This window comes from Lactuca serriola, chromosome 5 (genome assembly GCF_051521515.1).
Source record: "Lactuca serriola cultivar US96UC23 chromosome 5, Lser_US96UC23_V15, whole genome shotgun sequence".
NCBI classification, from domain to species: Eukaryota; Viridiplantae; Streptophyta; class Magnoliopsida; order Asterales; family Asteraceae; genus Lactuca; species Lactuca serriola.
In genome coordinates this window covers 219703996-219719254 of record NC_136412.1, presented here as the reverse complement: position 1 = coordinate 219719254, position 15259 = coordinate 219703996, and positions in this window count along the sequence as shown.

Sequence of the window (15259 nt, the reverse complement as noted above, 5' to 3'; positions counted from 1 at the left end):
TGCATTTCATGTCTCATAATAGAAAATAAAATACCATATACAAAAAATACAATCCATTGCACAAAAGTTAATGTCATACAAAATACAACATAAAATACAATAAATAAGAAAGATAATTCATTGCACTAAAATGTCAAATACAAATAATCATTGCTAACTATATAACCTAATACTACATTGCTATTAAGGGACATCATCATAACTCACTGAAGGTCTTGTTAAAGCCGGATCAAGAATATCAGGCAAGTTTGTTGCAACCATTCAAATTATGCCTTGTTATAAAAATTAAGTTCATAGCTCTGAAGAAGAAGAGGGGTGATAAGTATAACAAGAAAAAAAACAAAAAAGGACTTGACTTTTCTGTGGGTACCTCATTTTGTTCAAACCCGTCCATTTCCACAAGCAGTTGATGAAGTGTTTTCTTTGTATGACCTTCCCACTGCTTTCTAGTGGATCCAACAGCATCTATCTCATCAATAAAGATGATACATGGAGCCTGAAACAACCAGCAATACATTTAGTCTAAAACATAAATAAATCTGTTCTATGTCATCATGTAAACAATTTGAAAGCATAAAATTGATAAAATTTTTCCCACAACACAAGCAATCGAGCATTATGTTTATAAAAGTGTGATAAAATTTACTTACATTTCTTCAAATTCGAAACCTACCCAGTAGAAAAATGGAACCCCAGCTTCTCCAGCAATCGCTTTAAAATTTTTCATAATCAAAACATAAAAAAAGGAAGTATGGTGAGGTTGATGCCATGTCGTGGGTGGGTCAACCAAGGAATTCGGTTCCACTGCTTAGGAATAAAAATACGAGTATTCAACCCAAATATACAAACATGTCTATTATGTATACGCATTTATAATGTAATATGATATGAATATTATTGAAGATTAAAAAAAAATTAACCTGGTGCATTGCTTCCAACACTTCACTCTCTGCACATAATCTGTTGGAGTTGTTGATCATGGAAAGAATCTAATCACACAGTTCCATTTGGATGTAGATTTTCTCATTTTCAGCACCACATTTATTTCTGTTACATTTCGTTCTGAATGGTAGTTTATGTTGTTACATTTACCACACTTCCAGCTCCCATCAAGCATATCTCCTTCTTAAAACAAAAAAAAAATGCAAAATCATATATAATTTATCAAGCATATCTCCTTCTGTAAACATCAAGTTTTACTGAACTACCCACAATAGGTACTCCATTAGGCACTTGATAAGGATTAGATGGAACAGTATAGTCTCTGAAGCAACATTTTCTGCTTCCAAAACCACATCGCCCCTATTTATCTTTGCCTTCTCAAGCTTGGGCAACATTGCAGAAGTTCCATATGTTTATTTTCCTATGAATTTATGTTGTTTCAAGTGAAGTGTGTATATTACAAACAGAAGGGTATATTTGTCATTTATATAATTTAGAACATAAGCTACAATGGCATACCTTTAACAACTTAAAATCTCCATCATTCAAGTGAAGTATGGTGAAGTGACAGATAGATTTAACCAGAAGGTGGAGTATGGCATGATCTTAATCCTATGCCCCATTATAGACATCTTATGCAAAGTCGGTTGTCGATTGAAAATCACAAAATCTCCATCATTCAAGTGCCTCTCCACCTGTGTAGGATAACAAGGTTATCATTTATCAAGAATGACAACATAATCAAGGATATACAGAAGGTACAACATGCCTTGTATCCAAACTCCAGATGATGATCACTGCTTTTCTTCAAGTAACGAAGATCAAGCCTTTGACCATCGTCCCTGATAATATGCTTGGCTCCAGTTTTACTAGGAGGAGGATGAGGACCATTCTCAACAAGCTCCTTAAGCCTAATGGAAAATGGAAGAAAAAACAAGTTTAGCTAAAACTTAAACAAGAAGTAGAGAAAAATATAATAAAGCGAAGAAGAAGAAGAAGAAGAATACCTTTCAATGTTATAAGGATTAAGGAGTAACAGTCTCAGGATAAGTAAGATTCAAAGCAATACTTCATGGTACTCCCAGTTGATCAATGTTAATGGTTGGACCTGGAGTGATGATTGTACGTACTGAAAGTCAACACGCTTCCCCATCAGATTGCCTCTGATCCTACCCTCCTTTGCCTTGAGCCTATTGCATATGGATTTAATCGGATGCCCTGACCGTTGTGTAGCCTGTAGGTGGGATTAAATATTTTCTATATGAGGACAATGTAACTATATTCAACCACATTCATGTACAAAATTCAAGGATTTGAGTTAAGTTCATATTAACTAATGAACCACATGAACTCAATACGAAGAATAGCAGTAGAAGAGAAGCAAAATATAAATTGGAGACTGAAAGTCACTGCTCGGTGGTAAATTGTTAACATTTAAAAACGAGAGTCATGTAATTGAAGAAGATGAAGTATAAAGGGAGAGGGGTTTGAAATAATATGCTAATCGTACCTAGTATCAAGGAATCAAAACAAGAGTCGAAGCGGTTTTTTGATGAATCAGTGATTTTTGGAATCGTCGACGAAATTCCTGCCAATCGCCGAATCGGCGATCCAATCACCAAATCGGTGATCCAATCGCCAAATAAATCATCAATTTTCTGAACCCAATCATGAATCGGAGCAACCCAAGTCGATAAAAACACATTCCCATCACAAACCGACTGATTGATTGGATCGTGACGACGTTGTAACAGAGAGCATTTCGGCCGACGTCGGGATCAATTTTGTACTGCGTTTGGGTACGGAACGTTTAGAATGTGGTTCGTGGCCTATTAAGCGGCTCATGTGGTTATGGTTTTGGAACTGCAGTGAAGGGTAACACGACTGGAGTCACAATGACATTTGAGGGGGCAGTATCGACAAAACACGCTTAGGGCTTAGGGCAAAGAGGGAAACAAAAGTGATGGAAAAAAGGAAGGCAGGCTTTTCTAATTTTTAGGATTTCATTTCCGGCTCAAATTTAGTAAAGAGGAGGCGCGTTTTAGGTGAAAAAAATTATAAAACGACATCTAATCCTAGGGCACGCGAAAATGCGTACCCTAAATCCTTTAAATTTTAACAGAGATGACATTTTTTTTACGATACCCACTTTTACGGGTCATAAATCATTGTGTGTCATAGATTGCGCGTCATTAAAGCCCTGTTTTCTAGTAGTGATTCATTTTGATGATTATAAACATTACTTATCTAATGGAAACTATACAATGAAGAATTATAGTGTATTCAAGTAGAATGTTTTTTTACCTTTCCTATCTTGGAATGCTTTTTACTTTTCCTACATTGACAAATAAGGAGATTGATATCGAATTCTATCAGAATAGACATTCGGATATTAAAAAATCCAATAAAGAATTTGTATTGCTTAAGCTTTGTAACCAATATAAAAAAATATAGCGCTAAGAAATTAATAAAATACTAAAACAATTATGTTTATGAAATAGATTAGTTGCAAAAGATATTTTTTACTAAATATATGTAATGCAATTCTTTTAAATGGAGTTTAATTAGTTAATAATCACATTCTCAAAAACCACAAGCACCATTAACATAAGATTTGACAAAAGCTTTCACTAAAAGTTTCTAGACGTCATATTAGTAGGATGTAATCATACCAACAATCTTGTAAAACACAACCACAAGTGGAAATTTTTACAACAACTTTCATATCACAAATCACCATTTAGAATTCTACAAATTAACTAGAATTCAAGATAACATCGAACATAGTGATCTGGAACTTCCTTCTCATTAACATTTGGTCACAGTTTCTTATGTTTGTGAAACCGTTGTATTATCAAATCGATCTCGTATTTGCCAATATTTGATATTACAACAATCAATTACTCATTATCATGACCGAACTTCCTTAAAAAATAAACTATATTGAAATGAAACACTTGCATGGTGATCGGTAGATTACATCAACATCGATATGTAACAGATAGAAAAACTGAGATTTAAAATTGCGATTGATGTACTGGAACAACTGAAGCACCATAAAAACACCAAAAAAAATCAAAATTGAAACAAAGAAGGATGAAAAGAGGGAAACGGGGGCATCCATACCATACAGGGTCCGATCGGAGAAACAAAGATGGATGCAAAGAGGGAAACAAGCCCTTGGTCGAAACAAGGTAGTAGTTACCCCTTGATGTTGATGGTGGAAGGTTGTCGTAATATGGTGGCACATAGTAAAGTGAAGAGAAAATCGGGGGGGGGGGGGGGGGGGGGATCGTTGTAGACGTGATCGGTTTGTGGACTAGGGTTTTTCGATGTAGAACGACTTGATTTAAGGAAAATTGGTCCAATATCTTAGGAATTTCCATATAAGCAAGTGCATAGATTACTATTATAGCATTTTTTTTTATTTATTGATGATTTAATTGTTGCTTAATTCTGATTGGTTCTTAAATGTACACAGTAGTTGTTGGAAACATATATATATATATATATATATATATATATATATATATATATATATATATATATATATATATATATATATATATATATATATATAAACAAAGAAAGGCATGAGATAAAATAGTGATTGCGAGGCCCCAATTATTGACTGGGGGGACACCAAAGGACTCTGCCCTTCCATCTCTTATATGCGTGCGTGCCCATGCACCCACCTATATCTCTCTCGCTTACTGATCAACCAGCTCAAGAACAAAGAAGGTTGCGATCTTAAATCTAACAACAGTTCTTTGCATCTACGTATGATGACCAATAGAGGTGATACGTTTTGATCACATTTTCTTACATCAAAGGACCCTATAATATGAGATAATGGTTTTTAAAGATTTAATGGTTGATGTTCTTGGTATATAATTTTATCTATATGGATACACGATTTGGGAATAAAAATTGCATATGATTTTTCGATTGTGTTCTTGGTATTTACATTAAACTGTATTTGTAAAGGAACCAAAAAAAATTTCAATACTTATCACAAGATGTTAGAATATGTTGATTACATGTTGAATTTTGATTCTTGTTTTGTGTTCATCGATTTCTTAAATGAGAAAAAGATAAACAAAAAAAATCAACCAATTAAATATTCAGATATTAAATTTTTTGTATTTTGGTATTTACTATTTTTAGTATTAACGTTTATAAAATTAACATGCATGAATTTTGTAAAAGAAACCATAAAATGTTTCTTGAATGTAAGATTCTTTTTTTCTTACTTGTCATGATAGCTTTTGGATTATGTATTGTTTTGATTGTATTAATCGATTAATGTTAGCAATTGGTATTTCCCGTTTGGAGGCTATTATTGTAACAATTTAGTTTTTTTCGATCCTTTTTTTTTTTTTTTTAATTATTTTTAATTATTTTTTATCATTGTAGTTGTGGAATACGACTATGGGTGTAAAATTGGAAAATCCTATCGTATTTTTATCCATACAACACGACAAATTCTTGTTTAATATGAATATTTTTGGATTATGTATTGTTTTGATTGTATTAATCGATTAATGTTGCAATTAGTATTTCCCGTTTGGAGGCTATTATTGTAACAACTTAGTTTTTTTCAATCCTATGTATTTTTATTTATTTATTTATTTATTTATTTTTAATCATTGTAGTTGTGGAATACGACTATGGGTGTAAAATTGAGAAATCGTATCATGTTTTTATCCATACAACACGACAAATTCTTGTTTAATATGAATATGACACGACACTATGTCGTGTTTTATTTTCCTAACAACCAAACGACTCAATTAAAATACGACAAACATCTCACGACACAGAAGATGTAACATGAAATAACCATTACTTTATTTGTTACATACTTAATCATAAAAAACAGTAAAAACACACAAAAAAATAAAAATAAAAATAAAAATAAACATGACAAACGCGTGCTAATATCACATCAAATTTTGAATACGGACACGTCACGATATGTATTCGTGTTTCTTACACTAGACATGAAAACGACACACTCACAAATTCATTGTAACGTATTAAAAATTATGAGGTAAAAAATTTATTTTTAATTTTATCAAAATAGTAATTATCTTTTATTCAAACATCAAAAAGTCTTTCATAATAAAATTGTCATTAGAGTACAATCCAAAATCATCACAATGCGGAAACATGGGTGGATACGTTGCGATCAAGCCAGACCCTTCCCTTTCAAACTAAAAGTACCTGAAACATAACTGAAAGTTAAAAGCACAGAGTTTAGTGAGTTCCCTAAAATACCACATACTAATCAAACATATCGTCAAGCATATATGGGTGTTTGCCTACCCCTGCGGTCTATTTCAACCGAATACTAACAAGCATATCTGGGTGCTTGCCTACCCTTTCGGTTTATTTCAAACAGATACGATCAAGCATATTTGGGTGCTTGTCTACCCCTTTGGTCTATTTCAACTGGATACTATCAAGCATATCTGGGTGCTTGTAATACCCTTCAGTCTATTTGAACTGGATACCAGGTCTATTTTACCCCTACTACTACTACTACTAGATAATATCATAACAAACTCACATAATCATCAAGCAAATACAGGCATAGCTGACAATTATCACAAAGACAATCATCACACTACATGATAAACTAGTGCGCCGACATTGGTGCCTTTGACCCATGGATACTGCAAAGGAAGACTTACCCCAAACTGTTGATAACCAACTAACTGCTCGGGTCACTGAATGGATAACCTCGCACCAACTAACGATAAATACAACCTTAATTAATAGTTAACCCGATAACTCAAAATCCGATGCCCACTCCGTAATCCAACTTCCTAAAGGGTAAAAGACCATTTTACCCCCTCCTTACTTGGCCCAAAACCAAGGCCCAATCCATTTGCTCCAAAAGCCCAATTTCCTAGAAGGCATCCTAAGGCCCAATATGGCCTATCTTCCTAGTTTGGCACAAAAACCATCATGGACCTAATTCCAAGAAAACCCTTAGTGTATCCATGGCCCAAAGTCAGAAGTCCATTGGCCCAACAAGGCCCAAACCTTAAAAGACCCAAAATTGACTTAATGGGGAGTACGCTACGCGTACCAGATGTCACAACTGGAAATTTCAAGTTCAAAAACCAAGCCAAAGGAGTCTCGTATATGTAATAGTTATAGCTATACTATTATTATGTTATGGTAATGTAAATTTTTGAGAATTATGCCACCCTAAGACTCTCATGAGCTATGAAATTAAATGGGATGTTCAACTTACGTCAAATATAAATCACACAAACAATAAAACAAACATATTTGAGCTTCCTATACACTAAGACCATGAACACTTCACTAGGAAGCTTCTATGGCCGTAAACACCCTTAAGAAATCAAGCTTTGGCCGTAAACTCTTCTCCTTGAGAAATGGTTGGCTGTAAACTACATCTAGCTGACCACTTTGGCTGTGAACCACCCAAATCCACCAAGCCTTGACTGTGAACACCAATCTAGGCCACTTTTAGGCCGTAAACTCCATAGTGCAACCCCTTTAGGCCGTAAACCACCATGGTGGACCACCTTTTTTGGCCGTAAACATTTGTAAAAACCCATTTAGTCTGTGAACCCTTTTAATTTCAAAGGTGTTTACGGCAATTGTGAGTTGTAATTGACTAATTTCCAATGCAAATCCCAGTAACCTGTATATTACCCAATAGTAAACCAAGCAAATATCAAATCAATTCCTTATCCCATATGTAGAAGCTTAAACCCCATTTCTCAATTCACAACGTCATTTCACCTTCTATGAACCTCCGTGAACTCTCCCAAGAACTCAAGTCAAGCTCCAAAAAACCATTTTCTTCACAATTCTTCCTAGTACTTGGTAAGTAATTCATGCCTAGTAAATGATTCATACATTTAGTTATTTTAAATCTTCTACTCACACATAAATTTATGTGTTAACAACCTTATACTAGCAAAAATCCTCAAGAAGTTCATCCAACACATCAACTGTTCTAGGCTTAAATTTCTCACCTCATCTCTTCAACTACATTATCTTCTACCCAATGTGAGCTTTATACCCCTATTTTTGAGTTTTCTTAGCTTTGGGGGAGAATACAAGTCATAGTCTTGTTTAAATCTTGATATATTGCTTGTTATACATGCATGTTATACTATGTGTGCTTAAGGTTATGAAACTCCAAATGTTTACCCCAAAAAACTCGAGGTTTTTGGTTAAGTCTCAACAGTTTCGACTATATTTCACAAATTATTGTTGATTAGAAGTAAAAACTAGTATTTATATGACTACCACTCATAACACCTTATGTTAAAAATCACAAGGATTTGCTCAAAGAAATTGTTTAAACAAGAGGTTGGACATAATATTTTGAAGATGTTAAATTATGAAAATATTTATATCTTGGGCCATTTTCGACCAGATATATATATATATATATATATATATATATATATATATATATATATCATTTTTGGAACATGGAATAAATTCGAGTAACTATTGAACACTTCGATTTATTAAGGACCAAAAATGGAATTATTGGATGAATAAGGGCCTTTTGAACACTTTTTTAATATATAAGTCTAAAATGAGCACTTTGGAAGAAATGGGCCATTGTCAACAATCCTTGTAGTTTTGGATCACTTATGAGACTTTTTGATAAATATGGGCCTTGATTGATAAATTAGAAAAAGGACCATTTTTGCCAACATTGATAATATTGGGTCATTTTTGATAATTATGATTCAAAGTGGATTTTTCAACAAATGAAAACGAAATATCTAGTCAACGAGTACAATTATTGTTATTTAGTTAATAAATAACAGATTTCAACTATTTGCACAAATATATGTTACTATTCTAGTTAGACGCATCTTCATTGTACCTATACATATATATATATATATATATATATATATATATATATATATATATATATTAGTGTACGTTTAAAGTCCTGTAAGAGTTATAACCAGAGTTTCTTGGAGGGAGAATGAGAATTTGTGTATAGATCTATACGGGGTTGACACCCCGCACCTTCGTTGTTCGCTACTGCTAGACCGGTCAGTCTAGGGTGTCAAATGTCTTCAACAAAACCAACGCCTGAAGAACGTTAAGACAGACACTCCGTCATATTAGTATGGTTATAAGGACTTGCTTAGAATATAACAATTTTATTTAGGAATTTATGCAAGTTACACCTTTCGATTATAAATAACTATTGTTTGGATACTTTAAACAAAGCTTTTACCACACAAGTCTTAGGGTTTTAAGACTACTATTTTGTACATCAGAAAATATAGGATTTTCTGGAGAAAACGATTTTATACGATTTCGAAAACGATAAACTAAAACACACATGCAACTATACTTGATTGGAAACTAGACTTACAACTATTTTGATAAGAAAATATTGGATTTTCAGAGTTTCTAAACTATCACGAATTTTTATACAAAAATGATTATGAACTCACCAACATATTTTTATACAAAAATGATTATGAACTCACCAACGTATTTTATGTTGTCTCTTTTGTATAATTTGAGAACATAAACATGATGTGAAACAATGTAAGTTTGTTATCTTGATGTATGATGTTTGGATTTGCTATGTTTCATTTATATTCAATTGTTATGATACTGCACAATGACGTCACCCGCCTCCGGACGTTTCTATCATTCTGGTTCGGGGGTGCGACAGATTGGTATCAGAGCATTGTTTATAGTGAACTAGTATATCAAACCATACAAGACATACAACTATAAATACAATGGAACTAAAACACTCTGACTAAAAGTATACTTTAAAGATATAAGTATTTTATAAAAGTATACATACTTGCTAGAACCGTATCATAACAAGAACAAAACAAAAGAACTTAAAGTGTGAACACTACAGTCAAACCTGGACAGTTATGTAATCATATCTGGGATAAATATAGCCTGATCAACTATATTTATTTGAGATATGGCCATGATGTGTTTGGGAGTGGTAGTAGTGTTGCAACAAGTCTAAAACTTCCCAACTCGTTATCCAAAAGTTGTAAGAACCAAATATAAACAGTTAAAAATACTATAGGAGTATTTTTCTCATCGAAAATTTTCTACACTCTTCTTACGCCCCTACTCTTGTACAGACGACATGGCAGGATTTCATTTGCCAGGCAATCCTTATTTCCCTAATCAGGGAAATGGAGGGTGGATCGAAGAAGACTCAGAGGAAGAACCTATGGAAGAACTTGAGGATGATGATATCAATGAGGAGGAAGAAGAAGAAGAAGAAGAAGAAGAAGAGGATGATGTGTCGGACGCTGAGTCCGAAGTCAACGACCCTCCTTACGTCAATAGGGTACCTCCACATTGTCTGGACCCCAATGGTCCTATACCCCCATGGGCTCAGGACATCGAGAGATGGAGAATGCATCAACAACAACCACCTACTTATGGGATGGAGCAAAGATTTTACGATCTTCGTCAGGGAGGACCCGCTGACCGCACTCTTCTGGTTGTGGTCCGAAGAATCGGAGATATTTGCGATCAGGCTCTAGTGACCGCCGACCAGATGGTGCAAATGAGAGCTGCCTTGGAACAAGCGAGTGCTCACATCCAGGAACTTGAATGGAGCGATATCCCAATGGAGCGCCTGATTGAAGACATTACCGCTACATGAGCAGAGGTAAGAGAATATCAGGTGCGACACGCTACTCTTGAGGATAGAATGCATATCGCTGAGCGCCGAGTAGCTGAACTTCAGGGTGCGTCCTCTTCATCAACCACACTATCGGATGCCCTTCACCACAAGTAGAACCCGCTCTACTTGCTGCCGTTATCCACATGACTCTCTATTTTTCTTACGAATGAAGGACTACTAAAAACTGAGTAACTGTACTCTTCGTAAAATCTATATGCTAGTAGATTTTGCTCCCTCCATGTACAGAAAGCCTTTCGAAGGCGAATTTTCATGCGTGTACTAAGGAATTATCATTGATGACACATTCTATGTTTTATTCGTAAAATGTTTTCTATTATTAGTTAATTTTGTGTAAGCAAACCATCACGACCTCTAAATAATCACCGATATCTGAAATCATTATATACTCATCTTCCTTCTATTCCATGACAGAAAGATGCGCAGGAGACTGATTTGTAAGAATAACAACACAACACCACTACCGCCGCCTTCGTCGGATATGAATTCTGCCGCATTCCAAGCGGCAGTTTCAGCTGCAGTGAAAACAACTCTAGCCCACATAGAAACCGGAAATAATGGTGGTGGGAATGGCCAAGGGACAGGAAGCTCTCACCCAGGGATGAATTAAGGGCCTGTAAAGGTCTGTACCTACAAGGACTTTTCTAATGCAAGGCCCCGCACTTTCAACGGGACTGGAGGAGTCATCGCCTTGAAACGATGGATCGAAAAGGTTGAGTCAGTATTTGAAATATGTGAATGTCCGGAAGTGAGTAAAGTGAAATTTGCAGCCTGCACATTCATCAACCAGGCGTTGTCATGTTGGAATGGTCACATTGAGGCTATAACACTCCCCATGGCAAACGCCATGTCATGGGAAGAACTCAAGGAGATGCTAATCGCTGAGTACTGTCCCCCAGGGGAGGTACAAAAACTCGAGCAAGAACTGTGGAACCTTACGGTGCAGAAATCGGACATTGACGCGTACGTCTCATGGTTTAGTGAACTAGCTCTTTTGTGTCCTGGCATGATACGTCCGAGGGAATGAAGGTTGAACGATTCCTTTGGGGATTAATGCCTCCCATCCAAGGAAATGTGATTGCCTCGAAACCCGAGACCTTTGACAGTGCAAAGCGGCTAGCCAAGAAGCTTGATGATCACAGCGACAAGAAAAGTACCAAAGCGACCGACGAGGAAAACAAACAAGAAGGAGGTAACAAGAAGAACTGGGAGAATAAGAGAAAAGGGCGACATAATTCAGGGTCGTCCAAGAAACCACAGACAGTAGCAGTCCATTCTGCTACAGCTCCACCCGCCCCAACCTCAACCACAACAACGCCTACCAAGTCATACGCGGGTTCCAATCCCAAATATGACAAGTGTAATTACCACCACTTCAGGGCATGCAAGGACTTCCAATGCCCCAACTGTAGTCGAAAAGGGCACACTGTCCGATATTGTAGGATGCCCCCATAACGAAACAAGCAGCCCAATCACAACAACACCAGAGCCACCCGTGCATGTTACGGATGCAGAGAAACCGGCCATTTTAAGTGCAATTGCCCTAAGAATAATAATCATAACGTAGGAAGGGTCCTAGCCATGGGACAAGGAGAGGCAATGCAAGATCCAACTGTAGTGATTGGTACGTTTCCCCTTAACAACTCTTATGTGTGCATTTTATTTGATAGTGGTGTTGAGTGGAGCTTCGTAAGTCACGAATTCAAACACCTACTCAATCAAAATCCCCAAAAATTGAGCGAAACTTTTACGGTCAAAATGGACAATGGTAAAAAAGAATAAACCAACGAAATTTATGTAGGGTGCACATTAGCATTAAATAAGCACTCCTTTCCAATCGATTTGATGTCTGTTAATATTATGAGCTTTGATATGATTGTTGGCATGGATTGGTTAAGCCCCCACCATGCTGAAATTGTGTGTCACAAGAAGGTCGTTTGCCTTCATCTTCCTAAAAATGAAACCCTAATAGTTTATGGCAATAAACCCAACACAAACGTCCGACTCATTTCTTGCATCCGAGCACAAAAGTGCTTGCATAAAAAGAATCACGCCTTTCTTGCTCATGTTGTGGATAAAACATAGGAGGAGAAAAACATTGACGATATTCTAGAAGTATGTGACTTTCCCGACGTATTTCCCTAGGATTTGCCAAGAATACCCCCCGAGCATCAGGTCAAGTTCCGAATCGATCTTGTACCCGAAGCCAATCCCTTAGCCAAATCACCCTATAGGTTAGCTCCTGCTGAGATGCAAGAGTTATCTAGCCAACTAAGCGAACTTCTCGATAAATGATTCATCAAGCCTAGCTTTTCACCCTAAGGAGCTCCGGTCTTGTTTGTCAAAAAAGAACAACATATCTTTGAGAATATGCATCGATTGTCGACAGTTAAATATGCTTATTGTCAAGAATCGATACCCACTCCCTCGAATCGATGATTTGTTCGACCAGCTCCAAGGAGACAACTACTTCTACAAGATAGATCTGAGGTTTGGATACCACCAACTAAGGGTCTGAGAGGAGGATATCCCAAAGACTACTTTCCGAACAAATTAAGGGCATTTCGAATTCGTAGTCATGCCTTTTGGTCTCATAAATACACCCGCAACCTTTATGGACCTGATGAACCGAGTTTGTCGGCCGTTTATTGACAACTTCGTGATTGTATTCATCGATGATATACTCGTTTACTCTAAGAGTGAGGAAGAGAACAACCAACACTTACGATAGATTTTGGTAACTATGAGAGGGGAGAAGCTATACGCCAAATTTTCCAAATGCAAGTTTTGGATTCGTACAGTGGAATTCTTAGGACATGTAGTCAGTGAACAGGGAATCCATGTGGACCCTACCAAGATCAAAGCTATTGAGGGATGGGTAACCCAAAGAACACCAACCAAAATCTGAAAATTTTTAGGCTTTGCTGGTTATTACCGAAGGTTCATCCAAAATTTTTCCAAAACTGCCAAGCCTCTCACCACTCTCACCCAGAAGGGTGTATCTTTCCATTGGAATGATAAACAATAAGTTGGCTTCAAAACCCTAAAACAAGCCCTCTACAGTGCTCCAGTGTTGTCCTTGCCAGAGGGAACAAAAGATTTCATAGTGTATTGCGTTGCTTCTAATCAAGGGTTAGGTTGTGTGCGTATGCAGCGCAGAAAGGTGATAGCTTACGCATCCAGGCAACTAAAGACCCATGAAGTAAACTACACCACTCACGATCTTGAGTTGGGAGCTGTGTTCTTCTCCCTAAAGATTTGGAGGCACTACCTATATGGTACGAAGTGCACTATTCTCACAGACCACAAGAGCCTCCAGCACATTCTGAATCAAAAAGAATTGAACATGAGACAGCGAAGATGGGTCGAGCCGCTTAATGACTATGAGTGCGAGATTAAGTACCACCCAGGCAAGGCAAATGTGGTAGCCGGTGCCTTAAGCCGAAAGGAGTAATGGAGTCGCCGAGTAAAGATGCTAACAATGACCATCCACTCCCATCTATCCTCACAAATCAAGGAGGCTCAACAGGAAGCCTTGAAGCCAAAAAACGCCGCCAATGAGGCATTGCACAGAATGGAAAAGAATCTGACGATCAAAGAAGACGGAGCCTATTACCTTATGGACCGGATCTGGACACCGAGGTTCGGTGGATTCCGAGACGTGACAATGAATGAGGATCACAAAACTAGGTACTCTATCCATCCGGGTTCCAATAAGATGTACTTGGATATCAAACAACATTATTGGTGGCCGAATATGAAAGCGGAGATTGCCACTTACGTGGGAAAGTGTCTCACTTGTGCCAAAGTTAAAGTGGAATATCAAAAGCCCTCAGGTCTACTTCAACAACCGAAATACCCGAGTGGAAATAGGAAAGGATAACAATGGATTTTATAACCAAATTACCCAAGACGGAAGATGGTCTAGATGCTATCTAGGTGATCGTTGATCGATTAACAAAATCCGCCCATTTCCTGCCAATAAAGGAGACGTACAGGATGGAAACACTAACGCGAATATACCTGAAAGAAGTAGTGAGACTCCGTGGGGTGCCCATATCTATTATCTTCGATAGAGATAGTAGATTCACCTCTCGCTTTTGGCAGTCGCTCCAGAAAGCTTTGGGAACCCAACTAGATATGAGCACTGCCTACCACCCTCAAACTGATGGCCAAAGCGAGCGAACCATTAAGACTCTAGAAGACATGCTCCAGGCATGTGTAATAGACTTTGGAAAAGTTAGAATACTCACCTAATCCTAATCGAATTCTCATATAACAACAGCTACCACACGAGTATAGGAGTCGCCCTTCTTGAGGCCTTGTATGGCCGAAAGTGCAGATCGCCCCTTTGATGGGTTGAGGTGGGAGACACCCAGTTGACAAAAGGGCAAGCGCCAAATAGCACACTCACTGGACTCGAGATTGTTTGAGAAACAACGTAAAGATAGTCCAAATCAGAGCACGACTTTAAACATCGTGGGACCGACAAAAGAGCTATGCAGATAAAAGGCGAAAGCCTCTGGAATTCCAGGTAGGGGATCGTGTGTTTTTAAAAGTCAGCCCTTGGAAAGGGATGATACGATTTGGAAAGAAATGGAA